Below are 27,018 nucleotides of genomic sequence, written 5' to 3'. Positions count from 1 at the left end.
TTCATTTCATTATTATTATTATTAGTAGTAAAAGTAAATAGTAATAGTGTAATAGTATTATAATTATTATTATTTATTACTGTTGTTGTCCTTATCATTATTTTTATTTATTTTTATTATTATACTATTATCATCATCATTATTGTAATCATTATTATTGTTATTATAATAATAATAATAATAATAATAATAATAATAATTATTATTATTATTATTATTATTATTATTAATAGTATTATTATTATTATTATTATTATTATCATTATTATCATTGTTATAATCTTTATTATTAATATTAGTATTAGTAGTTGTAGTAGTAGTAGTAGTAGTAGTAGTAGTAGTAGTAGTTGTAGTAGTGTTATGATTATAATTATTAATTATTGTTGTTGTTGTAATAATTATTGTTATTTATTATTATGGTTATCATTATTCTAGTCATTATATTTATTATTATTATTATTATTATTATTATTATTATTATTATTATTATTATTATTATTATTATTAATAATAATAATAATAATAATAATAATAATAATAATAATAATAATAATAAGATTTTGGTAGATTAAAACAGAGATACCAGCTGTATTTCGGGGATACTTTGCAGAGCAGCAGAATTTGAGATAAGTTACAGATTATTTTCTGATGTATTTTTGAAGACTGCAGAGGGTAAAATGAAAGAACAACACCACCTAAGGCATATGACCCTTGTTGCAGAGCCTGACGCCATTTTTTTCTACATTAGCCTATAAACCGGTTGTGTTTGTGCCTATTGGGTTGATGTTTCCCAGAATACAGCCCGATAGGCTTTCCAGGAAACAGCTTGTGTTATTTTACATCTGCTCTTGCCTGTAGAGCTTCTCTGAAATGCACTAAGAGCATGACATTTTGCAACACAACATGACAAGGCCAACATAAATACCACTTTTTACTTTTTAAAGGCTGAGTATGTCAGCAGTGAGAAAATAATAAAGTGGAAAAATTCATCAAGTACCTTTTCAAACCAAGGTTACAGAATAAAGTGAAGCGCAAGCAGCCAAAAGTATATGTTACGATTTAAGAGGCTACTCAGAAAAAATCCTTCAACATGTGTTACAAATCACACAAACATGAAACTCTTTCGTAAAGCCAGAAGAGCTCAGTCAGTGAGCTTGAGTCTTGGGGCTGCACTTTGAACCAAGTGGAGCTGAAACACGGATGGATTTTTTTCAGATCTTGGAAGAACTATACTTTGATGAATTTGAAGAGAAGATGATTTGATAATTTTCTCTTTGTGCCACTCGCTGTTAAAATTTCCGTCAAATTAAACTTCATGTTTAGGCTTCCTACATATCGGATGCTTTAAGACATATGTCTTTACAGATGCGTTCTGTAGGGCTTCCATAATGACCTAAAGCTTTCAAGTGCTATATCTATATGTACTGAAATTGATATTGATTCCTCTATGAGCTACAAACAAAACCATCAAAGAGAAGATCAATGATAAAGTAATTTTGAATGATACCACTGGGGTAAGTGCCAGCTAAAGTGGGGTACAGTTATACTGTATATAACATGAGTAAATCAGTCTTTGTCTTGACTAGTGTTGAATCAAGACAAAGACCATGGCAGGACAAGACCGAGACAAGACCAAGACCAAGACCAAGACCAAGACCATATATATCAATGAAAAATCATCCTGACAAAATAAAATAACAGGCTTCTGTTTATTTTATTTAAGTTTGCTTTAAATACAATTGACCGGTCTTGAGACAAAAAATTATCTTGTGTACAACAAAACTATCAGAGACCCCATCTTTTAGTTACTGAAGAGGTGTTATCAGACCCCAAAACAGCAGTCAATTCAACCAACAGCTTCAACCAGCCATGCCCAAAATAACGCATAACTCTTGGCATAATTAGTTTATTTTATTTTTTTTAATAATGAGGGTGTAAAGACAAATTTATTTTTATTTTTTTACCAGGCTGTAAACATGTGTAATTCTGCTGTAAAAGTGGGCTTTTTCATACAAATACGAAGTTTTCCTTGGCTTTTGAAACCACCCTCATGGAACTGCAGGTTTTGAACACATGTACACCAAAATACAGTTTACAAGGTCTGTTTCTCTAGGTCTGATCCACTGATCCTGGTGGTTTCAAGCTGATGTGGTTGAATGATGTCAGGATTTTAAATGTTATGAAATGAATGTTTGGGCTTCAAGTCCCTTTCCTCTAGAGTTGGCAAATCGAAATTCCATGCATGAAGGTGTGCACATTAACATTGGTCAGTTACATTCATTCCTACATTCATCCTTTATTTAATCTTGAGAAATGTCTCACTTCAGTAATGTCCGTTACTAAACTGAATATCAGTGCTGTGATAGTAGTGGTTTCTCTCCAAACGTTTCTGTCCCCTAGTGGTCAAAAGTTGGTTTATGTAGGTATGAAATACTTAATCTTCTTAAATATTTAAAACTGTCAAACTCATATGTATACTTTCAACACGCTTCATGCTAAAGCTTTGTCTACATTTTTTTTATCTGTGAATGTTTGAGTTGGTGTGTGTACAGCAGTCCAGACCTGTGCACTTACATAATCAGTTCAAAGCCCTCCACTTTCTCTCTCTGTATTTGTGCCAAGCGAGGCACTGCATGAGGAAACGGGCTTCTCTTATTGCCAAGTCTGCCTGCAGGAAGAACCTGTGGGAGAGAGAAGTTATTTGGCTTGGAAATGATTCTAAAATGAAGGAGTATTGATGTGTGGCGCTGCCAGGGATTGCTGGAAGAGGGGGGGAAAGGGCACCTCAGGTTCTCTGATTTACCAGCTGTTTTAGGATATTTATTTACTCAAGCACATTTCTGAGGAGGGAGATTACAGGGCAGAGGAAGTGGATGGAGTAGTTATATATTTATAGACTTGATTTTTATCAAATGCAGGCATTCACTGCCAATACAGCAGGTAGTGTGATGCTCATATACTGTGGGATAGTTACAGCCTGCTCATAATGGATTATTGTTGGCTGTCTCTAAAGTATACAGCACAGAGAACAGTTCTGACCTGCTCATTATGGAAAGTGTCCTGAGATAACCTTTGTTATGAAAAACTGTTTGACTGATAGTGTTTGCAGTGGAGTAGTGCAGGGCGTATGCAGGTATCGGGTGTAAATTGCTTTTCTGTTGGCTGTCAGTAAACCTACTTAAAGGGATATTTCAGGACTTTTAAAGTGGGATTGAATGAGTTTCATGTCACTAGTAAGTGTACTAGTCACAATGGAGGCCGGTCAGCTCGGCCCCTGTAATGAGGAACGGCCCAGAGAAACAGCACACAAGCCAGGCTAGAGGCTATGTAATTTAGCTGATTTTGAGAAACTTTTTAATCGCTTTAAAGCCATGGACCCAAACAGCTGATCAGTCAATCAATGTTGTTTTTTGGGGAGCAATATATTTATTGATTTTTATAAATAAGGACCAAGTAAGCAGACTGAAAAGGACAGATACAAAAAAAAGATAGATAAAAAAAACCCAAAAATTAAAGAAAGAGAAACCAAGTGAATCACAGGTGCGTGTGTGATGTTATAGTGGAAGGCGGGTGACATAAAAACACTGCGGTTACTCTACATATCAGAAACTTTCAGTATTGCCCTGCTCGCAAAGTTCCTGGACCTATGGAAAGTACTACCCCCCACGTAGGGACTTTTCAGGGGGAGATGAACTACCTCAGAACTAAATTCAGACCATGTTTCCTGAGGTTGAAAATCATATAGTTCATCAAAAGGTCCCTATTTCCTGAGAGAAATTGCTGCAGTCAAAAAGCACGTACCCTAAACAAATTGACTCAAAAGTAGTTATGGTGCCAGTTTTTAAGTTAAAGATTATCAATGCAGGAGAGATATTTAACAACCGTCACTGTCATTCTATCTGTCGAACATCTTGATCACAGTTTGGTCTAATTAACAGAGGCTCAATTATGTTATCTGGTCAGTTTCAGAAAGCTGTTAAAGGTTTGCTTTCGTCATTGCAATGTTTCCTTTTAGATATCTTCATAAACATCTAATCCATCCTTATCATATTTGGTCTTCTCCTCATCCACCTGAACACCAGCAACCGAAACAACATGGCCAAGGAACTTGAGGGATTCATGGAAGAACTGGCATGTTTTCATGTTTATTGTCAGTCCAGCCTGCTTCAGTGTGTCCAAAACAGCTTGCAACTCATAATGATGCTGTTCTAGTGAACTTGAATGAATAATGATGTCATCTAAGTAGACAATGCAGATTTCCCAGGACCAGTTCCATGAGTCATTGGAAAGTAGCGGGAGCATTATTAAACCGAAAAGACATAACTTGGAACTGAAAAAGACCAAATGGACAAATGAAGGCAGTTCATATACGGTATACAACATTTTATTCTTTCCTTTAGTTATTTTAATTTAGTGGGGTGCCAGCCAGGGTAAACCCTGACTAGAGTCGGTTGTTTATGAACAAAAATGTCATGCACACATTGAAACCACACAAAGGCTGCAAAAGCATAAAACTTAAACAACCTCTACCCACAAAATACATTAGACCCCAACAACCATCTAATTTTTGATTCACCGTCTTGTATTGAATTTTTCTCCCCAAAACCACCAAAATAAAATACATGGCAAACAATTCAAACAACACGAATTGTCGGAAACAACAGAAAAACCAAAATAACTCATGGATGTCAATTGCAACCTCTCAGTCAGTCACATGATACGGTCAGTCAGTCAGCAGATAAGATCAGCAGATCAGAAACAGCAGCTGTGTTTGCCTTCCTAGCCGAACTGGAGTTTGGATCAGAAGTGGTAACACAGAGTTGAGCAATAATCTAAGTTAAATAATAACTTGGTCCGGCCCTGCTAAAAAGTTAAAAGAAAACACTCATATACTATTCTGTTGATTTGAATTACAATGCCATGAACACAAAATACAGGGCTGTATTGCACTTTTACGACGGTTCCTGAATGCACCTGCTGTGACAGGCGCACTGGACAGACAGGCAGTTCACAGCACTCTGAAATGCATCTGCATCTTATAAAAACAATAAGATGCAATAATAATTTACAAAAAATACTTCTTCCGAAATGTGGTCCTAATGAATTTAAATATTTCAACTTTTAAAAGTTTTATGATAACTGAACAATAGCTCAAAGTAAAAATCTTTATCATGAGCTTCACTCACTTTAATTCAATGGGCAGATACATTTGACTTCTTTAAGAATGACTTCTCAGTGCTGTAGAATTTCTGTTTCAGCTTGTATCAAACCCAAAACAGCTTGATGACTTCATGATTCTGTAACAATGAAAAGGTCAAGGTCAGACGAAAGAAGAGAAATACACAAATACTCAATGTCGTAGAGGGAGGCTGGATGTTTGGGAGCCTCGGGTGAGAGTTTTATGGCAGCTTGTCATCTGAAAAATGACTTCCCATGTTTTTTCTTCCATCACAGTTGCTTTCAAGGAGCCGCCAAGAAGGACCTTCAGAACTGTTCTTTAGTCTCAGGCAGTTTCCTGTGATTCTGCATTGTTTGAAGTGAGTACAAACAAACTAAAGTGGGACACTTGACAGGCAGCCCGTTTATTCTTCCAGACCTTTTGAGGAACATTTCCACCCACTGACAATTTGTAACAGCACAACATGTGTGACTTTGACAACCTATCTATTGTCTCTCAGTGCATGAGACAGAGTTTTATGACTTCACGATTGTTCTTGAAGACTTTCAGTGTCATAGACATTTACATGTTATCCTTCATGTATTCATTTATATCAATGGATGAAGTTTCTGATTGAAACACATTATGTGAATAGCAGAATTTGATCTATAGAGCCTGTCCAGTGGCATTTGAGAGAAAAAAAAATTCTTGTGAAAATTAACACCTGGCAACAAAGTAAATAGTAATTTTAGACCACGATTTAGTAATTCAATGCATTTAGAAAATAGATTTTTTTTGTAATTTATTAGATTATTTTTATCAATTATACTTCACTGTCATGAGACCTTAGTTCAAGGTTCACCTCAGCACAATGCATTAACTTAATCAAAATGAAGATCAATCATTCAATCAAACAGACTTTATTTGTAAAGCGCTTTTCATACAATGATATTGTAACACAAAGTACATAAAAATAATACAAATAGAATAAATTAAAAATTAAACAAAAAATAAGAAACCCCCTGACCCCAAACCCACCCCAAAATCTATGTAAGATAGGATGAGATAAAATAAGATAAGCTAAGATATTATGTTATTGTTACAGCAACCCAGACATAAGTTCAATCGACAATACGTTTAAATAAATAAAATAAGTACAAATATTTTTGGTTTACAAAGGAGCTCCAGAGTGTTCATTTGAAGCTTCAACATTACCTCATTAATTGTGCCTGATTTAGTACACGTTCTCTTACACTGAAAGGTTACAGCTTTTATTGAATAAATAAATAATAAATTAAAGTTTGTACAAAACTTTTCTTTTGTGGGGGAGAGAATGAAACACGTATAAAAACATAGGCACCTGTACAACCATCGAGACAGAGAGAGAGAGAGAGAGAGAGAGAGAGAGAGAGAGAGAGAGAGAGAGAGAGAGAGATGGACTCTAAGTCACAGAGAGCTTTCTCTCTTCAGGGTCTGTTCTTCAGGAACATACTGTACCCATCCATGAATAAGTAAAAGCTCTTTCCATACTGTTGTACTTTTGTAGAATATGTGTGCATTTTTAACACATACAGTACAGTAAACACACACACACGGACTTTTCCTGTAATGATGCTACATCAGTAGTTTTACATTTAAAAGCAGCTTCCTGTTTTGATGATGCACAGAAGATGGGACTGGGTGAGTAGGAAAACAGCGCTCACACAGTGTCTCTGAGTCCTTTGAACATCAGATAGAGATGTTCTTTGCATCTTAAGTTAAAGGTTAGTGTGTGTGTGTGTGTGTGTGTGAGAGAGAGAAAGCAGCAGTAGAAGAATGAATCACAAAAAGCTTTTAAGACTGAATGTGCACGTTCACTCTGACTGACTTTATCTGTCTATGATTTCAAAGTTCAAAACTTCAATGCATAGAATGATCGAACTTTGGGAAATGCATTGTGTGTTTCATGTTTGTGCAACTCCTGATTGCTCAGAGGGAGAAATGCATTTATATGGAAATGAATTGTATACGGAAATCAGCCTGTAGTTTATGTCATCATGGCTCCTCAGGTAAAAACATGTATTTCCACTTGAGGCCACGGCTGTCATCCTCGCATTCATTCATTTTCCAATACCAGTGTTGTGATGATTGTTGTATACAGAAGGCTTCTTTTATTGTAGTAAATTCATCAGGTGCATCCAAAGGGTCTGTCTTTGTTATTAAATCCACAACCTGAAGGCAACAAATAAACTGACTTTAACAAAAAATAAGCAAAACCTTAAATCTCAAAACAAAAGTAAGTTTCCAATTAAGGGCAAACAAAAAACTCAGTTTTAACTTTAATCAAAAGCAAAACTTGACGATGAAAAAGTAAAACTTATGCGTTCACATTAGACGTGAACGCTCGCACTATTCTCGTGAATTACTCGCTCTTTTCGCTTGACAAAATCGCATGTAAACCAGTGCCCAAGCAAAAGATTTTTGCAAGAGGGAGGGGGGGTTCCCACGCCACAGCAGTTTGTTGTTATCAAACAAGTTTGAGCACGTGGACAATGAATGGGGAAGCCGGTTATGCTAAGGGGGCAGAGCTAACTTCATACTATTACCCATAGCAGGATTCAAGTGACAGACAAAGTTTTCACAACTCACCACATTATCCTTCTCACTCTGTCCACTCAGTGAGCTCCTGTTTATTCCTGATCCCATTAAGAGTAGGTAGAGTCACAAAGTTTGGGGAAGCTGCACAGTGATAAAATCAAAGTGTCCCATATATTCCAGATGAGTGAATCTCCGCTGGTCCATACGTCACACCCCATGTCAACTATCATTTATTGCGTTATTTGCGCGTCTCTACTTTGACTTTACAAGTAATTAATCCGTGCGACTGGTTTTATTCACGTTTGGTGTGAATGTCCCATTAAACTAGAGAGGCTTTCACAATGTGTCAAAAAGAAGGCAAAGAAAAGGTAACAAAAAGCAACACAAAGCTAAAGGCAACACAACAGTAGCCCTCTGTAACAAAAATATAACATTAACCACCGAAAATCAAAAGATTTCAAGGTCAGCAGAGGAGAGAGCACCTGTGGATGAAAAACAACAATGTAATGAGAAGCATCACTGGACATGTTTTTACATCCTTGGTCCTGGGATGAACACGTGTGCCTTCCTAAAGAACACTTTCAAAGCGGTGGTTTTCTTTTTTTTTTGCCACAAGGAACTTCACTGTCTCCAAACGATAATAATCATTGTCATTGAGGTGTTAAACCACTTGCAGTCATTGTCTACTATAACGCCACTCACAGTGGATGGTTGAAGTAGCAGGGTTGACATTAGGCCACTATGCCTTTTGGTTGATAAATAAGTTTGAGGTGTAAAAGTAACAGAAAGTAAAAAGAGTTAGCCTAGTCAAACAAATGTCAGTAACTCTGATGTTTGTAGAGAAAATGCAAACGTGGTTCCTAAGCCAACAGGTCTTCATAATCCAGGGGTTGTTGTGTTTACCTAACTGGTATCATGAGATAAAATCCACTTCCACTCATGTTTGTGAATACTTCGTTTTTACACAAGTAATTGTTTCATTGGTGTCCGTGATTCACTACATACACATACAGTCATTTTTACTGTAACAGATAAGAGATGTGTCAATAATCCTGTGACTTTAGGTAAACCCAACAACTGCTGGATTATGATAACCAGTTAGTGTAGGAACCCGTAGGATGATAATAATAACTGCTAGCAGTTCTTCCTTTGTATGGCTGTGATCTACTTCTGCCTCCTAAATAGTTCCTTTAACATGAAATGGAAAGCTATATTAGCCTTCTCTTACCTGTTAATACACCTTATTACCTGGCTTTCTTCTTTCTTACTGATCTTCCAGCTGCATTAGATTGTTTGATTATGACTTGTCAAAACCCCTTGACTATGGTTACTAACTTTCACTAACATGAGCAACAGCAGAGGCAAACTGATCTCACATCATGTAAAAACAATCCGGGGCAAAGAGTTCTGAGACATATTGCTTCTGCATGTTGACACAATAGACTGTAAGTTGAGGTAAAACATTGGTTTGGTTAGCATGCTAGTTCGGCACGCCAAACAAAACAAATGTTTTTTTGCCAACGTGTTTGTATCTTAAATTAGTGGCCTGGTAATAAGCGTGATAATGTATTGATAGCAGGTGGTTATGGGAAATAGAACCTTGGGTGAACAAGGTGAGATCAGCACCAGACACTTCATATTCATTTATCGCCAATATCCAGTACATAACATGTCCCTTTGCTGCCCAGGTTGGGGCAGACGGACATGATGATGTCAGATGAAGAAGGTCTGTAGGGGGACAGGTGATTCCTGACCTTAGGAACTAGCTCCCCAATGTTGGGCCATGTGTTGGGGAAGGGGTTGTTCCATTTCTCTATGCTCATAGATGGGATTGATTGATTGATTGATTGATTGATTGATTGATTGATTGATTGATTGATTGATTGATTGATTGATTGATTGATTGATTGATTGATTGATTGATTGATTGATTGACAAGAAGCTCAGTATGGCTTATATGTGGGGTGGAACTTATGGCATGCAGCAATGTTGACTGTTCATATATAGATTTCCAATCATCATAGGCCAGCAAACATCCTGAAATGAAAACCACAAAGTGCCACAGATGTACACCACTCAGGTGTGCTGTGCTGTAACATGAACCTGATCTGATACGCTGGCTGATAATTTTTTAACAAATGGGTCGCAGCGAGCATCCTACCCTCACGACTACTCCAGGGTTGTGTTCTTTCACTTCTCCTTTTCATGTTATATACAAACGAGTGCCAGAGTCACTACAAGCGACGGCATACAACTAAGTTTATGGATGATTCAGAAATGCCCTCTGTCCTCGACAGTGACGATCTTGATCACAGTGGTGCACACATCAAGTGGTGCTGGCCGTCCTTCTTGGACATAAACGTGACAAAAAAATAAACTAATCCCATAGCCATCTCTCCTGTTTGTAATCAATAACCAGACTGTTGAGGCTCTGCAGCAGAACAAATACCTTGGCACTGAAATTGATGATAAACTCACTTTCAAGCCCCAAGTGGATACTGTTTGCAAGAAATCTCACCAGCGTGTGCATTTTTTTTGAGAAAGCTCAGGAATTTTAATGTCGATAAGACTTTTATTTTACTCTTGTTTTACTGACTCTGTTCTTACTCTTCCAATTGTAACTCAGTGCGGGTCACTCAGCATGAGAAATTGAAACAACCTGCAGGGATTTGGGAAAGTATGTGAAAAAACTGCAGGTTATTGGAAGATAAGTTAGCAATTCATGAACAAGTTTCTTTGTATTGCAATTCATTACTTGGTCTGACTCAGCCTTATAAGGGTGATTCTGTTTCTCCAACTGAGAGACCAAGGTCAGGTGACCAGGGTCAGGTGGTATTATACATAACCATTTGCACCAGGAAATAGGCCTGGTCACATTCCCTCTCAAAGCTGGGTGTACGTGATGGCTCTGTGTCAGGTGTCTTAACTAGGTCTTAAAGTCTCAGCCTGATATGATCACTATTTTTCACAGATTTATGACTACAATGAGACTATTGAGAGTCAAATGTGTGCCCTTGAGTGCTGTGTGAATATGAACAAGTGTGACTTGATTATATGAGTTGTATGTGTGCAACGTTTTTGTGTATTCATCATATGTTGTTCTGAACCCTATTCAATCTTCAGCCCTATACAGACTGGACATTAAAGAAGACTGACAAAGCCATCATCTGTTTACAGCATTGCTTCCTTCCTGCACAGCCTGCCACCAGGTATGCAAACTCTCTTGTCCCAGCTGCTACTGGCTCTTTAAATGACTAACTCTCTCCTCTACTTGTTGTATTTGTTGACCATTGGACTTTTAATTCCCCAAGTGTCTTTTCTGTTTCATCTGTTGTCTTTGTATTGTTCTTGACTTTAATAAACTGCCCCTCACAGGGATGGCAAAGCTTTCCTTGACCTTGACCTTATCCCAAAATGCCTTTATGTTAATTTATTTAAGTTATATTTTTGGGCTTTTTTGCCTTTGTTAAGAGCTGAAGAGAGACAGGAAATGAAGGAAGTAGAGAGTGGGGGAAGACATGCAGCCAGTGGTTGCGGCCAGGAGTTGGTATGTTGCGCACTAGGCCACCAGCTCCCCATGCCTGTATGTTTTAAGTGAAACACTGCTACATGTGTTTATTAAAAAGTCCTAATAATGCTACAGTCCAAAAATGAGACACCCTATTCATTGAGAATGGTCACAGATCTTACTTCAGGAGTCATTTATAGTCAAACTGTGCTGTTGTTGGGGTGTGAGGACGTGTTGTAATTCTCCATTACACCGATCACAATAAATGAGGACAGCTTTCAAACCTCGGGGTGATATAAATAAGAAAGTGTGAACGATGGAGGTGACGACTCATTCTGATTTGCAGTGCTGGTCATAAAAGGAACATCCTGGTGTCCTGAGGATACTCTGAAATATATTAACATGCCTCTTTTTCATCTGTGCAGAATAAACACTGCACAAGGAACATCATTTTTGTCATTATCCACACACAGCCCAGACCTCACTCAAGGCACAGAAATCACAGCATAACAGTGTTTTTGGCCATTTTTTCCTCTCTGCTTTGGACGCTCCTCATTAAAAAGAAAAGCTGAAGTGAGCAGCACTTTCCGAAGTCCTTCACTTATTATTGTCTTCTTGCCTGCATCTTCCTCTTCAGCTATACACCGCAGATTCATCTTTCACTTCTGTATTTACAAATCCTTTTAATGCCTTTCTGAAGATGATAAATATATCAAAAAAGGGCAACATACTTGACAATGTACATGATTCATCCGTTTTATCTTCATGACCCTACTCAGTGTCATGTTTAGACACCAAAACTTGAATGATGTTTGTAGCAATTAAAATGAAATGATGTTTATCACCTGATTAATTTTGGTTCAAATTCAAAACTTTTACTTGTAGTCTGATATTGGACTCAAACGCCAACTCCCAAAAAGTTAGGACACTTTGTAAAATGTCAATATGTCAATAAATAGATAAATAAAGATAACATATCAATCAATCAATCTTTATTCATATAGCATCAAATCACAACAAACGTTATCTCAAGACGCTTTTACAAACAGAGCAGGTCTAGACCATACTCCCTTTTATATTATAAACAAAGACCTAACACCAAGACAGGATAAGATCCAGTCCCATCTTACTGACAGGACTCAGTCTGATCTCATCTTAATCCACCATGAGCAGAGCACTTTGCAGTATTTAGCAAGTTACAGTGGCAAGGACAAACTTCCTTTAACATTCAGAAACCTCCAGCAGAACCAGACTCATGTTAGACAGAAATCTGCTGAGATCAAGTTGGGGTTGGAAAGAGGGATAGTGGAGAATAAGAGAGAGAGAGAGATGATAGTGATGAGACAGATAGTAGTGGTAGTAATAGCTGTTGCCGCTGAAGTCCGGCATGTCCTTAGCAGCTGGAGTCTGGGACGTCCACAGCAGCTGGCCGTCTATGGCAGCGGGGTCTATGGTTAGTAACTTTAATGGAACAGGCTCTAACTATAAGCTTTATCCAAAATCAAAGCTTTAAGCTTAATCTTAAAAGTAGAGAGGGTGTCTGCCTCCTTGACCATGACTGGTAGATGATTCCAAAGGAGAGGAGTCTGATAACTGAAGGTTCTACCTCCCATACTATTTTCAGAGACTTCCTGCTGGTCCTGCTGGTTAAACTGAAAATGTTCTTGTTTTATGAAAAACATGCTCATTTTGATTTAACACTAGCTACACTCAAAACAGTTCGGACAGTGACATGTTTACCACTGTGTTGCATCCACTCTTCTTTTAATACTGTAAACGTTTGGGAGCCAAGGAGACCAGTTTCTGGAATTTTTAAGTGAAATGTTGTCCCATTCTTGCCTGATATAAGATATTTAGTGCTCAACAGTTCAGGGTCTCCTTCATTCTATTTGTAATTTTCATGATGAAGTTCAGACAGGAAGACGAAGAAGTTTAACTCTTCTCTTCCTCACTCATTAGCTCACCCTTTTCCAGCTGCATGCTCAGGGCTATCATAGTCTCTCATCCAATAGCACAGTGGCTTGCCCTTATTGTCAGCCAATCACTTTTTTGCACACCCTCCAAGAAAGTCATCAGCAACCACCACCACCAGTATCTGGACTCCATGGCAGATTTCTTCTGCTGCCAAGATCAGACATCCTATGCTCCCAAAATATCACCATAGAGTCCTTACTCCAAAGATCATCTGTCAAGTTACATTATTCATTAAGTTATAATGAATAATATTTAGTTCTTCAAATCATGTCTCTCCTGATTGAAATGTTTCAATGGGTGACTGGTCAGGGCTGCAGAGAAGTCTAATTAGCGCCTGGACCCTTCTACTACAGAGGCATGCTGTTGTAATGTGTGCAGAATGTGATTTGGTGTTGCCTTGCTGTATTATGTAAGGGTCCCTGGAAAAATCATTGTCTGGATAGCAGCATATGTTTCTCAAAAACCTGTATATGCAGCATTAATGGTGCCTTCATAGATATGCAAGTTTCCCATGCCATGGACACTTATGCGTCCAATACCATGGGTGCTGGTCTTTGTGGTGTGCGCTGATAGGGGGTATCTAGAGCAGAGGGTGCTGCGTCCATGATTTGCAAAAAGAATGCCAATTTTGATTCATCAGACCACAGGAAAGTTTCCGCTTTGCCTCATCTCAATTGGACTCAGGTTCAGAGAAGTCATCGGCCCCTTAAAGACTGCTATATGCTCTTTGTACAGAGCCCATACTTTAGTGCAAATGCCCCGTCTGTTGGTGTGTGGTGGCATTTGGATGCAACTGTGATCATTTTCCTCACAGGGCTCGAGCTGCTCTGGATGCAGCCCTTGAGCTCTCTCCTTATGGCGCTTGTTTCTGCTCCTTCCCTCTCCAGTCATTTCCCCGTGTGAGGTGACTTCATGAGCAATGCTTCATTTCCTGCCCACACCTCTTTCTCCACCCCATCATCCTCTGCTCCGACAACCTCCGTAAACAAACTAATGCATAGAATTTGCATTTTGTTTACTGCTGTGGCAGTAAAGTCAGTGAATTTAAAGACGAAGATTAACGAACGAGCAGGCTGAATAGAAAAAGACACGCCTCGCCTGTTCATACTGAAGTGTTTTTTTCTCTTCTTTGTTGTTGGCGAGATGTAGAAGGCGGAGAAAGAGAAAGAAAGAAGGGAAAATTGACTGGAAAATGAGAGTCATTTAGTACCTATGGTTTATGGGCCTCGCTTTTGTTTATTGTGCTTAACATCACAGTGTGGTAAGAGGCTGCTGACGCTGAGCACTCCCGTCTGAATTAACAACAGACATAAAAAAAAGGGAGGGTGCACACAAGAACAAAGGGAGTGAGTGAGAATGGTATGCAGGGGATGTTGAGTAGGAAATGTTTATTTTCCCCCGACAGATTTCAATCAAAGCCTTACTCTGATGAAGTGTTTCACTCCTCGGTGTGAAACTTTAAAGCTTGGTGTTGTCTCTAATAGATGCTTTCCCTCAAACAGTTGGAGGTTCAAACACTTCCACTGAGTACTTATAATAAATCTTATTCCTTTTTTTGATTCTCATCTTTCAGCCTCATGCCTGACAATTTACTTTAGATATCCAGCACAGTGACCCTGACTCTTTAGATGTGGATCAGAAAGGAGACAGTGCAAAAAGAACTTCCTGACTGAGAGACGACCAACTCTAACACTGAGCCACATTTAAGCCAATTTAGATAACATGTTGAATAAAGCAGAGTGTGGGTGCTCCCAAAACCTTACTGGACTCTACAAAGTCATGACTATACAAAACGTCATGGTCCCTACCCATGATGAAGACAAAGTAACTTGAGACTACAATTAAAGCTCCTGTGAGGAGTTTTGAGGTGGCTATGAAACAGACTGAATTGAATACTGATGCCTCTTTATGATGTGCAGTAGACAACAAGTCCATCAACACAAGGATGAACTATTTCTATGCTTTTTTTTTTATGTGTGAAGCCGCCGACAGGGGTAGGAGCCAGTAATGGTGATTAAATAAATGAGACATCCTTTTTTTTTTTTTTTTTCATGGCAAAGCTTGTGCAGGGCATACATCTGACTGTTAAAACAAAGAAGGGTCACTCATTCATAGGACACAATAAGCAAGTAAATAACGAGTACTGATTTGTCCACAAGGAGGTGCAAAGATCAACACAAACAAAAGTTCCTCACAGGAATTTGTGTTTTTGTGTGTTGCCCAAGGACCAAGAACATGTGATCAGCCTGAGGCGTTTCAGGTTGGAGCATCAATTTGTCCTGTTTGTATGAACAAAAGAAGAGCTGCGAGGTAAATGTTGTCACATGTATCTCACTACACTGAAGGTAATCAAGGTAAAACATAACACAGCTGCCTCTTATAAACAGATCTATGAATTTTGAGCTTCCAACACTTAATTCCTGCATTATGGTGAATATGTATGTGTCTATTTGTGCTGGAAATTAAATTATGTAAAAGGAAAACACAAAAATTATATATATATATATATATATATATATATATAAAATAATTTGAATCCCTGAAAGTAGCTTGCATTTTAGTAAAATTTGTTCTGTTATTTTTCATGAGGTCTCGTTAAAACTGAGTTGTTCAATTTAAATCAGCTAGAGTTTAACAAAAGGATAAAACACTTAAATCAACAAACACTCTCTGAGGTGTTAAACTGAACTCCAAAACCTGTGACAGTCAGGGGTCCCATTCATTCAGGTAGAGACAACAGCGATAGCTTAGCTTAACCAAGGGATGCTTTCCTTTCCGTTTTTCCTGCAGTAGTTAGACTTAAGCATATTCATTGTGCTGATATTGTATGGTCATTATTTCGCAGCTACTGAAAATTTTAAGGCGGAGTATTTTCTTTCTCTGAACAAGTTAATGTTGTGTATCAATTAAGCCACCTTAAATGTCAAAACCATAACCAACCGTTTTTAATAGTCTCACGTTCATTCTCTGTGACAGAAGCTCATCAGAGTCGTAGTAGGGCAGATCAGAACCAAGTTTAAGCAGCTGACCAATCAACACGGAGATGTAAACATTGCACACCACAGAGTTTTTATGGTGTCGATTTCTGGCGTGAGATTTGCCCGGGTAGAGTGCGAGCGTGAGGCTGACGGTGAAAGCGTGTGTCACAGCCAGGAGTGTGAGAGTTGGCAACCCTGGCCTACATGGACAGAGGGGAAGAAGAAGAAGCAGAAATATCTCCTCTGCCCTTCCTCAGAAGTGTGCCTTCAAGACCTGCAAGATGCAAAGGAGCATCAGGGAAAAAGGCAATAAAAACATAACCGCATCTCTTAATCTGACCTTCCTAAGAAACTTGAAACAAACAATTATACTGTATATATTGGAACTAGAGCTGTCAAATGGTTCATCTTTAAGTCACTGAATTTTAAATGGTGTTTATAAAGCGCTATCTCTAGTCTTCTGTCCACTAAAAGTTACATTTATCCATCCACACAATGATAGCTCAGCACTGGGGGCAGATGAGGTTAAGCATCTTGCTCAAGGACTCTTGACCAGACAACCAACACTACCACTGACCCACAGCCACCGAGGAGGGAGTGAATCAGATGACTGAATTAAAATGTACTTTATGTACCTTTATTTCTAGACTTATTACTCAAATAAATGCTGCACTGCTATGAGGCGCCATTTGTAAAGTTGTGCACACTGAGAATAACAACGACATTTCTCCATATTTAGCTCTGAAACGTCATTAAAACGTAGTGTTAATTTTTAAGAGTCACTTTCTTTTATCACATTTGGAGCAATATTTGTGATTTTTTTCACTTTATTTTTGTTGTGACAAAGTTGCTATTGCTAAGTCTGTTTCCCTTTATAAAGCTTTTATTTCGGTATTTCTGCTAGGCAGCAGTGTGAATTTGCATATTAGCTAAATATTTAGGATTGCAGAGCAACATTTAACATTTATATTTAACATTTAAATTTATATTTAACATTTAGATTTAGCATTTTGATTTAACAGTGAAAATTTAAGGTGAAGAAGATCCCAAATATCGCTCTAAATGTGAAGAAAAAGGGATTTTTATAAAACACACACTGCATTTTTAAGACATTTAAGAGCTAAATGTGGATAATTGTTGCTGTTATTTTCTGGGTGCACAACTTCCCAAATAACACCCCATCCACTGCTGCACCAGTGTGGTCTCAAACCATGACTTAGAGGTAAGAAGCAGCTTTGGAGTATATTATTTTTGTTTATTTTAAGGAGAATGCGACTATACCTCTTAAAGTACTTCAACCAATTCCAGTTGCTTTTAAGATTTGACTGCAGGTGCAGCAGTGGACTTTGAGAGTTAAAGGCATGGATGGGGATTGAACCCATGATCTTTGGTTTACGAGACCAACGCCTTACCACTTGGCCACCACGCCCTGGGCTGGCAGAGAGATGGAGAGTGACCTAACAGCAAGCTGGCTTTTTATCAGGAGTGTATCACCCGGAACAGGTGCATTCAGTTTGATAGGAAGTGGCCAGTCAGCACTCCTGGCACCTCAGGGAAACATGTATGACAATACGTATGGCCACCAGCACATAAACAAACAAGTCCACATTATTTACAGAGACCCGACTTTGACCCACATGAGAAGAGTACTGCAGTGTCAAGAAAGACGTCCTTAATGAGAAAACTTCATCAATGTGGATGGATCAGGTACAGCTACGTGCTTTGAGACAGACTCAACTCTACTGGAAACAGGAACTTAATGTAGCCATTTTTACACTCCACACAGATAACAAGTAGTTTACATAATTAACTATTATCACAAACATCTCCACAGTATGAGGATAGTTTAAACCTTTTCATCTTATTTTTTTTAATTTGATTAGTATAATCTGCTTTATTCTTTAAATAGTCTCCATGTAAAAATAAAACACGTTGTTCTCCAGAAAAAAAGTTTTATGTTATTATGATCTTGATAGCAGCATCAGTCTGTGCAGGCAACTAAACAAACCTGCTGCATTTAGTGTTGTAGTAGGGCAGATCAGAATCAAGTTGAAGCAACACGAAGATGTAAACATTGCACACCACAGAGTTTTTATCGTGTAGTTCTCTAGTGTGAGAAAAAGTCTCCAGTGATGAGCGATACACAGAGTTGCATCTGGTCAGTAAGCCAGCATCAGTGCAGTCTCACTGTTGGAGGGACCGACAACTCACTCTAAACTCCACACTTAAAGGTTTTGGGCGACATTCAATGTGGGAGACTCTCCACATGAATGTGCAAACAGAGGGTGTCGAGAGAGGATGTAGGGGGCAGTTTTGAAAAGGCCCCAAGACTCATTGGTGATCAGCCATCTGCCTGAGTCTGAACAAGTGAGACAGAGGGAGAGATAAACAGACCGACTCAGTTTCAATCATCAAATCAACGTCTTATAAATGCCTTGCTGCTTTATTGCAAGTCAGGAGTTCTCCTCATTTTTTCTGCCCAAAAAAGAGAGCAAGGCAAGATTATCTATAAAGCACACATTGGCATCAATGCAATTCAAAGGGCTTCACACAATACTTTAAAATAATCATAACAAAGGTCAACAAAAACATTGAAACAAAACATTAACACATCATTAATATTATAAACTCAATGCCATTTCAATAAAAGCAAAGAAATAAAAAGCAGAAGGTTAAAAATATTACAATGGATTGAAAAGGAGGAATAAAAGTTGTGTGATAAAAAAAAGTTGCTATAAAAATGATTTGTTTACATAAGCTAATGAGGGGCGCTGGTGGCCTAGTGGTCCAAGCGGAACCCAAATACAGAGGCTGTTTTTCAACGGCCTGCTACATACTACCTACAACTGTAACAGGCAGTAGGTACTGCCTACTACATACTGTGTTTGAATTTAGTATGTAGTATGACTGTTCTGCTGGATCTGTTCTGCAGTATGCTGAGCCAGACATCACTGGATTTACGGTTTCAGAAAGCGGCAGTAAACAACAACCAAGCCGATAGCGAAACTGCTTCTTTAGTAACACTTATGATTTAAAATGTTAGGAAGTGGTTCGTATGGAATTTAATAATTTTCACAGCACCTAAAAATGAAGTTCCCCCCGTCAAAAAAGAAAAAGTGCTCCCCACGTTCTCTGTCTCTTTTCAGGTGCCATATCAATAAAGGTTAAAATTCCCCCAAAAATATGTTAAAAAAAAAACACTAATGAAAGGTGAAAGGAGTCTTCAACCTGGATTTAAAAGTATGGCGAGTTTCAGCAGACCTGACACCTTCTGGAAGTTTGTTCCAGATATTTGGAGCATAAAACCTAAACTCTGCTTCTCCATGTGTGTTTCTGACACTGGGGACAGAAAGCATTAGGTTCTAAATTTTTAATAACACACTTTGATTCCATTTTAATTCCTGAGGTCACGATTCATCCAAAATTGATTCTCTATTCAAAGCTGCTCTCCTCTCCGTCACAAGGGAACGCTGACTTCAGGATTCACTCCATTAGCTCAGTAAAATGTGTCTGAGACTCAGACCTAGCAGTGCGTCTGATCCGAACAATCATTTATTGTGCATTTCAACCGCTTCTCTGCACAGAGGTGGGTTGTACATCTCAGCGCAGTTTTGCTGCATGCTGTGGATCGGCACTGATATACAGCGTTACTGTTTGAAAGGGAAATGTAAAACAGAGGCCATAAAAGGTGCACGGCAAACAGAGCCAGCAGCAGGTTTCCAGCAAAAATATATCCAGGAACAAAGATAACATTTTAAAAACCCATTTTTGAATCCCTGGATCAGTTCAGAACAGATGAAATTAAGAATCTGATGTGAATCACTCTTGTTCAGGTAGGATACTTCAGGTGCAATGCAGGGGCCGTGTCGCATGCAAATGCAGCCGAATAGAAAGCAACAGAATCTATCATGTATAGTGTTCAAACATCCATGGGCAGCACTGACTGTCACCACCTTTAATAATGCAGAGCTGCATATTTGTGGAGGTACAGTTCTTTCTGGACAACACAAGCTTTGCAGCCGGTTGAACACCTCGCCATGTCACTTTAAATGATTTACCCCTGAGTGACTACAGGACGAGCTCCTACCGCTCCGACAGTAATCACAGCCTGTCATGGCTTTAAGTGCTTCAGTGTGGAAATCATTACAAAAAGGAACATACTGTTTGTTGTCTTTCTTTTAGAGCTGGTTTGTTCTGAAGTGACAAAATGATAAGGAGGAAATATTTACTCCAAGGAATCATGTCGTACCCAAAATGAAGTGAGTCAACTTTTCGACTGATCTCTTTGAAATCTGTCTCTACGTCAGGACTGCAGTGTGAACATCTTCACATTCATCTTTTAACAATAACACTTCACTACTTTTAGACTTCACTTCTGTTAGAGTTATACACTTTTTAACTTGGAAATAAATGGACAGGACAAGATTTTGGGGCAGTTAAAAAAAAGGTGTAGAAGGTAGAATTGACAAATCATCACTTATTATTGTCAACAACTTTTAATCCGACCTGCTCAGAGAAAGGTTTTTGAAGACTTAAATAATTTCTTATAGGTACAGCTGCAAGAAGAAGAATGAGAAGAGGAGAGTTGTTGTTGTGTACATAATACTTTGTATTGACAGACATTTTTGATAGTAAGAACTTGACAAAGAGAGGATCGTACTTCTCATGCATCACTGGAGCTTCTTGTACTCGAAGGCCACTATCGCTCCACCAGCAGGAGCAATATGATGTGTCTGTTGTTGTTTCAACAGGTTAGGCTTACGCCGGACTTCCACCAGATGTGTGTCTCTGGCCTGTCTCCGATCTGCTGCGGTCCAGCTCCGTGCTCTCTCTTCCGTCAACACCCTGTGGTTGCAGAACAGAGCATGGAGCAAGAATGCCGGACAGCAGGAGTCATGTGACCCAGGTTTTCCCAAGTATTTACTGCATTATTGAATGAACAACTCCTCTCCTCATCCATGTTGTCTTTATGGTCCTATGAAAACCTCTGACCTGTTGACTCCAGGCCTGGCTCCGCTCATCATGACGGTTTGTTGTTGTAGTTAAGTGAAAAACGATCTGGTGATAAAACAGAGTGTTTTATTCTGAAAATTAACTAGCTGTTTTAATTTTGTTTTGGTCTCTGACTTCCTGTCCCGCTCCATCTGCTCTGTTGAGATTTATGCCTCGTGCTCCAGCATCCAGCAAAAATAAAAGTCTTGTGTATCTGATCCAGAGGGCTCTGGTGTGCTGGATCCAGTGGAAGTTAACTCACTGACTTGAATAGAAACCATCAGATCTGGTGCCGTGACGGATCGGACACAGATCTTGTGGAATTTGGCTGTTAGGGTTGGGGTTACAGGAAGACACTAAAAATGGTCACATTATAAACTGAAAATGCAGTCCTTAATGCACAAGATTGTGCTGTTGTAAACAATAAGGGTTTTAATTTTGGTTCTAGAAGTGCAGTCCTGAATCTGCAGCCTCATGCTACTCAATGGGAGGCTGAGCAAGGCAGCGTTTCAGTCTAAAATCTAACTGCTTCATATCGCTAAATATTCCCGTTTCTACACACTGCACCTTCAAAAGTGAAAAGGTTTACTTACTGTGCAACATGGTAAACATTGGTAAATGCTAGATGAGTCGGTGGTCTGGGGGGAAGGATCAGTCGGCTAGGAGAAAGAAGCTCAAGAACAATTTGAGAGCAAATGCCAGCAATGACTTAATCTACTTCTCTTTGTGTCACATGACATTAGTTTTATAAAGTAACCTTACTTCAGTCCTGACTTCATTTTCTCTCTAAGGCTTTTAAGAAGCTTTTAATGTCAAATGTGATCAATCACAGTTAGAGACATGGATGACCTGACATGTATACACTTTCTGTGACAGTTCTGATGTTGTAGGGGGACCACAACACATTAATGACAGCTCGTTAACTTCCTGCAATTTGTCAGATTCTTCTGTAGCCATGTTTGGAAAATAAAACAGCATCAGTTCATTATCAGTCAAAAAATTGAGAAGAAACAGATGAAACATACAAGGCGTGGTGGCCAAGTGGTAAGGCGTTGGTCTCGTAAACCAAAGATCATGGGTTCGACCCCCATCCATGCCTTGATTATAATAGGAAGGAGCCACTTTGTTGAGTGTACCTACCTTGATTATGACAAGCTACAATCATGTCACACCCCCTGATCACTGGGGATGCGAAACCAAGTCCTAAATCTAAAAAAAGCCTAATATTATAGGGTGTGTAGCCGGCCTTGGTGTCCTTAGCCTCTGCGCAGCCATCAAATCTTCTATATCAGTGTCTTCACTTATTATAAAGAATGAAGTCACAGTTGGTGTTTTGTGTGAAGTTAACACAATTTAAGTTTGTTATTGCTGTTAAAACAACTATGAACGCTGGTTCTTCCTTGTGTCCTCTACAATGTGCTCATAGAGCACATTACACAAAGTAGCTGTGAAGATGAACATGACAACACTTTCTATAACAGCGTGCATTAAACACTGATGTTGTAGGGGGACGACACTGCAGTAAACTGCAGCTTAACTTTCTGTAATTTGTTGGATTCTTCTGTAGTAGTGTCTGAGTATCAATAAAAAGGTAGACAAAACTTAATACATATACAGGGCGTGGTGGCCAAGTGGTAAGGCGTTGGTCTCGTAATCCGAAGATCACGTGTTCGATCCCCATCCGTGCTTGATTATAGTTGGCAGAATCAAACATGCAGCAATCAGAAGTTAGCACCAATATGTTGAGTGTACCTTCCTGTAACAACAGCAATGAGAAACCAGCTTGACCAAAATCAAGCCTAATAATGTAGAGTTTGTAGGTACTGGTACTGCTTCTCCCTCATATCATAAAGAACATTACAGGAAGTAACTGTAAAGGTAAGAAATGAAAACAGTTTCTTTAACATTGTGCATTAAACACCCTGTTGTTGTAGAGGGACCACATCACAGTGATGACAGCTTAACGTTCTGTAATTTGTTGGATTCTTCTGTAGTAGTGTCCTAATATCTATAAAAAGGTAGGCAAAACATGCCATTAACAAGGAGTGGTGGCCAAGTGGTAAGGCGTTGGTCTCGTAAACCAAAGACCATGGGTTCGAATCCCATCCATGCCTTAATTTATAATTGACAGAAGCTAATATGCAGCAATCAGAAGTTTACAATAATATGTTTAGTGTACCTTCCTGCAACAACAGGGATGGGAAACGTCACCCTGCATCAAGCCTAATAATATAGTAGTATGCAGTTACAGGTACTGGTACTGCTTCTTCCTTCTGGTTTTTTTTTGAACATCTTAAAGGACATTACAGAAAGTAGCTATGAACATGAAAACACTTTCTATAACAGCATGCATTGAACACGCTGATGTTGTAGGGGACCACACTTTGCTGACCAGATCTGGATTGGAGACAATCTGAACACCACTGCAATATTTCATAGCTACAAGTGAAGGCAATCAGAAAGCTGATATGTTTGCTACCTCAGCCATTCACTCACAACCCAATCTCTGCGGGTAAAAGTTGAGTTTGACTTTATCATTTCATACGCATAATACTTTCATTATGTTCCTTAGTGACCAAAAAATAAGGCATTGGGCTTGATGTTAAATAGTTTTATAACAGCTTGCATTAAACACCGATGTTGTAGAGGGACCACATCACAGTAATGACAGCTTAACTTTCTGTAATTTGTTGGATTCTTCTGTAGTAGTGTCTGTATATCAATAAAAAGTAGCGATGGGCAAATGAAGCTTCACGAACCAGAAGTTGTATTATTGACTCCTCTGGATGGCGCTCTTGGTTTAAAAAACAAAAGGCTCAATAAATGGCAATTCAGTGTACTTTCAACCCTTTGTTGAACAGAGAGCGCCATCTAGAGGAGTCAAAAAATCACTAATCACTAATTAAAAGGTAGACAAAACTTGATATAAATGAGGCGTGGTGGCCAAGTGGTAAGGCGTTGGTCTCGTAAACCAAAGACCATGGGTTCGATTCCCATCCATGCCTTAATTATAATTGGCAGAAACTAATATGCAACAATCAGAAGTAAGCAGTAGTGATGAGTAAATGAAGCTTTGCAAATCACTAGTTTTTGACTCCTCTAGATGGCACTCTTGGTTAAAAAATAAAGGCTCAATGAATGGCAATTCAGTGTGCTTTCCACCCTTTGTTGAACAAGATGTATATCTATAAACAGACAACTACATGCAAGCGCAAAGAGATGAATGGGCACTACTTTTGGGGGTGTAATCAACGCTGCATAAAAACAAAGTCTTAACAGACATTTATTTAAAATTGCCATTGGCATCTATCTGCAGGGGGAAATAGTGTCATCAGATGATGATAAGTGATTGCAAATGGCTTCTGAGATTGGTGGTGACCACATGTGAAGCCATCCTGTACACAAACTATAGTAACTTCAATCCCCAAACTTCCTTAAAATGCTGCACGGCTGCACAGTAAAACCAAAAGAAACTCATTTCAGCCCACTTTTCATAACTGTCTGCTGACTTCTCTTCACTAATGCTCTCCAACAGAGTGACAAATAGCACAGAAACCACCTACCTGGACTTCCTCATTAAGGATTCGCCTTCTTATTCCCAATGATCTTCAAAGAAATGAAGATTAATCTCCTCATAGCCTCTTTCTTCTGTGGCGATTGTACTTAGATTTTTTGTTGCCTTGGATAAAAACAAATGCATAAGATGAATAAAACCATAAAACAACAGAGTGGATTCTTCATCCTGCTCCGCTGGTCTTGTAAAAAAAAAATGTGTATGATCAAGTACCATCTATACATAAAGGCAACTCTTGTTAAGATCCCTTTCAAACACATTGGGAACTGATGGTCTTGGGAGACCTGTCAAAAAAAACAGTGTGACTACTTTTAGGATGCATCTTTGGTGAGGAGATGTGGACTGGTACAGGGCTTCATCTTTGTATGGTTACATTGATTTAATAGAGTTTGTGTTATTTTGTAAAAGAGTCAGCGACATCTGAAATCTGGCATAAGGAGCTGTCAGGAGAATGGATACCATCCAATAACAAGACTGGCTAAACTGATGGAATATGCATTTCAAGTAGTCATGTCTGCTTTAAAAGACTGTTCCAAAAAATAAATACAAATAATAATCACCAGGGTTAGTATTAACACCAAACACCCAGCGTTATTAAATATTTCTTCAGAATTAATTCATCAATTATTTAGAATTAATTTTAATGATTGGATAAATCAATAAAAGAGGCGTGGTGGCCAAGCGGTAAGGCGTTGGTCTCGTAAACCAAAGATCATGGGTTCAATCCCCATCCATGCCTAAAGCTTACTCAGGACTTGTCATTGCCCACTGGGAAGCACTTGTGACTTGCCAAGCATAAAATAAGTGGATAATGATAACAGCTTGTGCTTTTGCTTTGAAAACTTTTCTCATTCACCACTCTCATTCTTTTGACATAACTATAGCCTGTACAGAGCCAATACAGACTTCAAGATATCAGTTTCATGTGTGTTGTGCTGCTCATGGAAAAAATCACCTTCTTTTCTCGAAACCTTTGGCATATAAGACATGTGCAGCCAACTGAACACTTTTCTGTGTGAAGCTCTGAAGGATACAGTTCCATGTGGAAACGCAAACAAGATCAGGGTTTACTGTACCTACTCATACTAAACCAAAACTGAACCTCTTGGTGGAAACACACCAGGTGTTAGCCCTTTGATAGGATGGCAACCTCTCCCAGGTGTAACCTTCCTCCCGCCCAATGATAGCTGGGACAGGCTCCAGCCCCTGTGACCCTGATTGTAGAATAGTAAATTGATGTTCCATTGGTTAGCCATCATGGTATGACCCTAGCCTCTGGAATCAAAAGGCATCTTCTCAGATTAATGTCTGCACTAATAAACATTTCCAAATAATCTTCAGCTACAGGGAAGGTTAATAAAATACCTAAAAGTATTGATTTTTAGCCGAGGTGGCCAAGTGGTAAGGCATTGGTCTCGTAAACCAAAGCTCATGGGTTCAACCCCCATCCATGCCTAAAACCTACTCAGGAGTTGTCATGGCCCACGGCAGGTTGCAACTTGCCAACCATAAAATAAATAAGTGGAGGATGATGTTGGGTTGTGCTTTTGCTTTGAAAACTGTTCTATTCCATTACTCTCATCCTTTTGACATAACTATAGCTGATACAGAGCCAATACAGACTTCAAGGTATCATTTTATGTGTTGTGCTGCTCATGCAAAAAAAATCACCTCCAGTGGAGCTTCGAAAAATACCTAAATACATGTCTCTGAGGCGTGGTGGCCAAGTGGTAAGGCGTTGGTCTCGTAAACCAAAGATCATGGGTTCAACCCCCATCCATGCCTTGAAACCATTCTCATTCAACACTCTCATCCTTTTGATATAACTATAGCTGACATAGAGCCAATATAGACTTCAAGATATCAATTTCATGTGTGTTGTGCTGCTCATGGAAAAAATCACCTTCTTTTCTCGAAACCTTTGGCATGTAAGACATGTGCAGCCAACTGAACACTTTTCTGTGTGAAGCTCTGAAGGATACAGTTCCATGTGGAAACGCAAACAAGATCAGGGTTTACTGTACCTACTCATACTAAACCAAAACTGAACCACTTGATGTTAGCCCTTTGATAGGATGGCAATCTGTCCCAGGTGTAACCTTCCTCCCGCCCAATAATAGCTGGGATAGGTTCCAGCCCCCGTGACCCTCAATGGGATAAGTAGTATAGTAAATTGATGTTGCAGTGGTCAGCTGTCATCATAAGACCCTACCCTCTGGAATCAATCTTCTCAGATTAATGTCTGCACTACTAAACA

The 27,018-nt window shown here is 38.9% G+C and overlaps 8 non-coding genes across 8 annotated transcripts; 7 read left to right on the top strand and 1 right to left on the bottom strand.

Moving 5' to 3' along the window:
* Nucleotides 1-17,552: 17,552 nt before the first annotated feature.
* Nucleotides 17,553-17,624, bottom strand: trnat-cgu. The gene has a single exon. It is a non-coding gene; the product is annotated as a tRNA-Thr (tRNA).
* Nucleotides 17,625-22,214: 4,590 nt separating this feature from the next.
* Nucleotides 22,215-22,286, top strand: trnat-cgu. The gene has a single exon. It is a non-coding gene; the product is annotated as a tRNA-Thr (tRNA).
* A 518-nt stretch (nucleotides 22,287-22,804) lies between these two features.
* Nucleotides 22,805-22,876, top strand: trnat-cgu. Its single transcript has one exon. It is a non-coding gene; the product is annotated as a tRNA-Thr (tRNA).
* Nucleotides 22,877-23,229: 353 nt separating this feature from the next.
* On the top strand, nucleotides 23,230-23,301 carry trnat-cgu. The gene has a single exon. It is a non-coding gene; the product is annotated as a tRNA-Thr (tRNA).
* An 819-nt stretch (nucleotides 23,302-24,120) lies between these two features.
* On the top strand, nucleotides 24,121-24,192 carry trnat-cgu. The gene has a single exon. It is a non-coding gene; the product is annotated as a tRNA-Thr (tRNA).
* A 1,236-nt stretch (nucleotides 24,193-25,428) lies between these two features.
* trnat-cgu lies at nucleotides 25,429-25,500 on the top strand. Its single transcript has one exon. It is a non-coding gene; the product is annotated as a tRNA-Thr (tRNA).
* Nucleotides 25,501-26,145: 645 nt separating this feature from the next.
* On the top strand, nucleotides 26,146-26,217 carry trnat-cgu. Its single transcript has one exon. It is a non-coding gene; the product is annotated as a tRNA-Thr (tRNA).
* Nucleotides 26,218-26,474: 257 nt separating this feature from the next.
* Nucleotides 26,475-26,546, top strand: trnat-cgu. The gene has a single exon. It is a non-coding gene; the product is annotated as a tRNA-Thr (tRNA).
* The last annotated feature ends 472 nt before the right edge of the window (nucleotides 26,547-27,018 follow it).

The sequence above is a fragment of the Notolabrus celidotus genome, chromosome 8, assembly GCF_009762535.1.
Source record: "Notolabrus celidotus isolate fNotCel1 chromosome 8, fNotCel1.pri, whole genome shotgun sequence".
In the NCBI taxonomy this organism is placed as follows: domain Eukaryota; kingdom Metazoa; phylum Chordata; class Actinopteri; order Labriformes; family Labridae; genus Notolabrus; species Notolabrus celidotus.
Note: the sequence above shows the minus strand (reverse complement) of the source record. Positions and strands in the feature narration are given on the sequence as shown.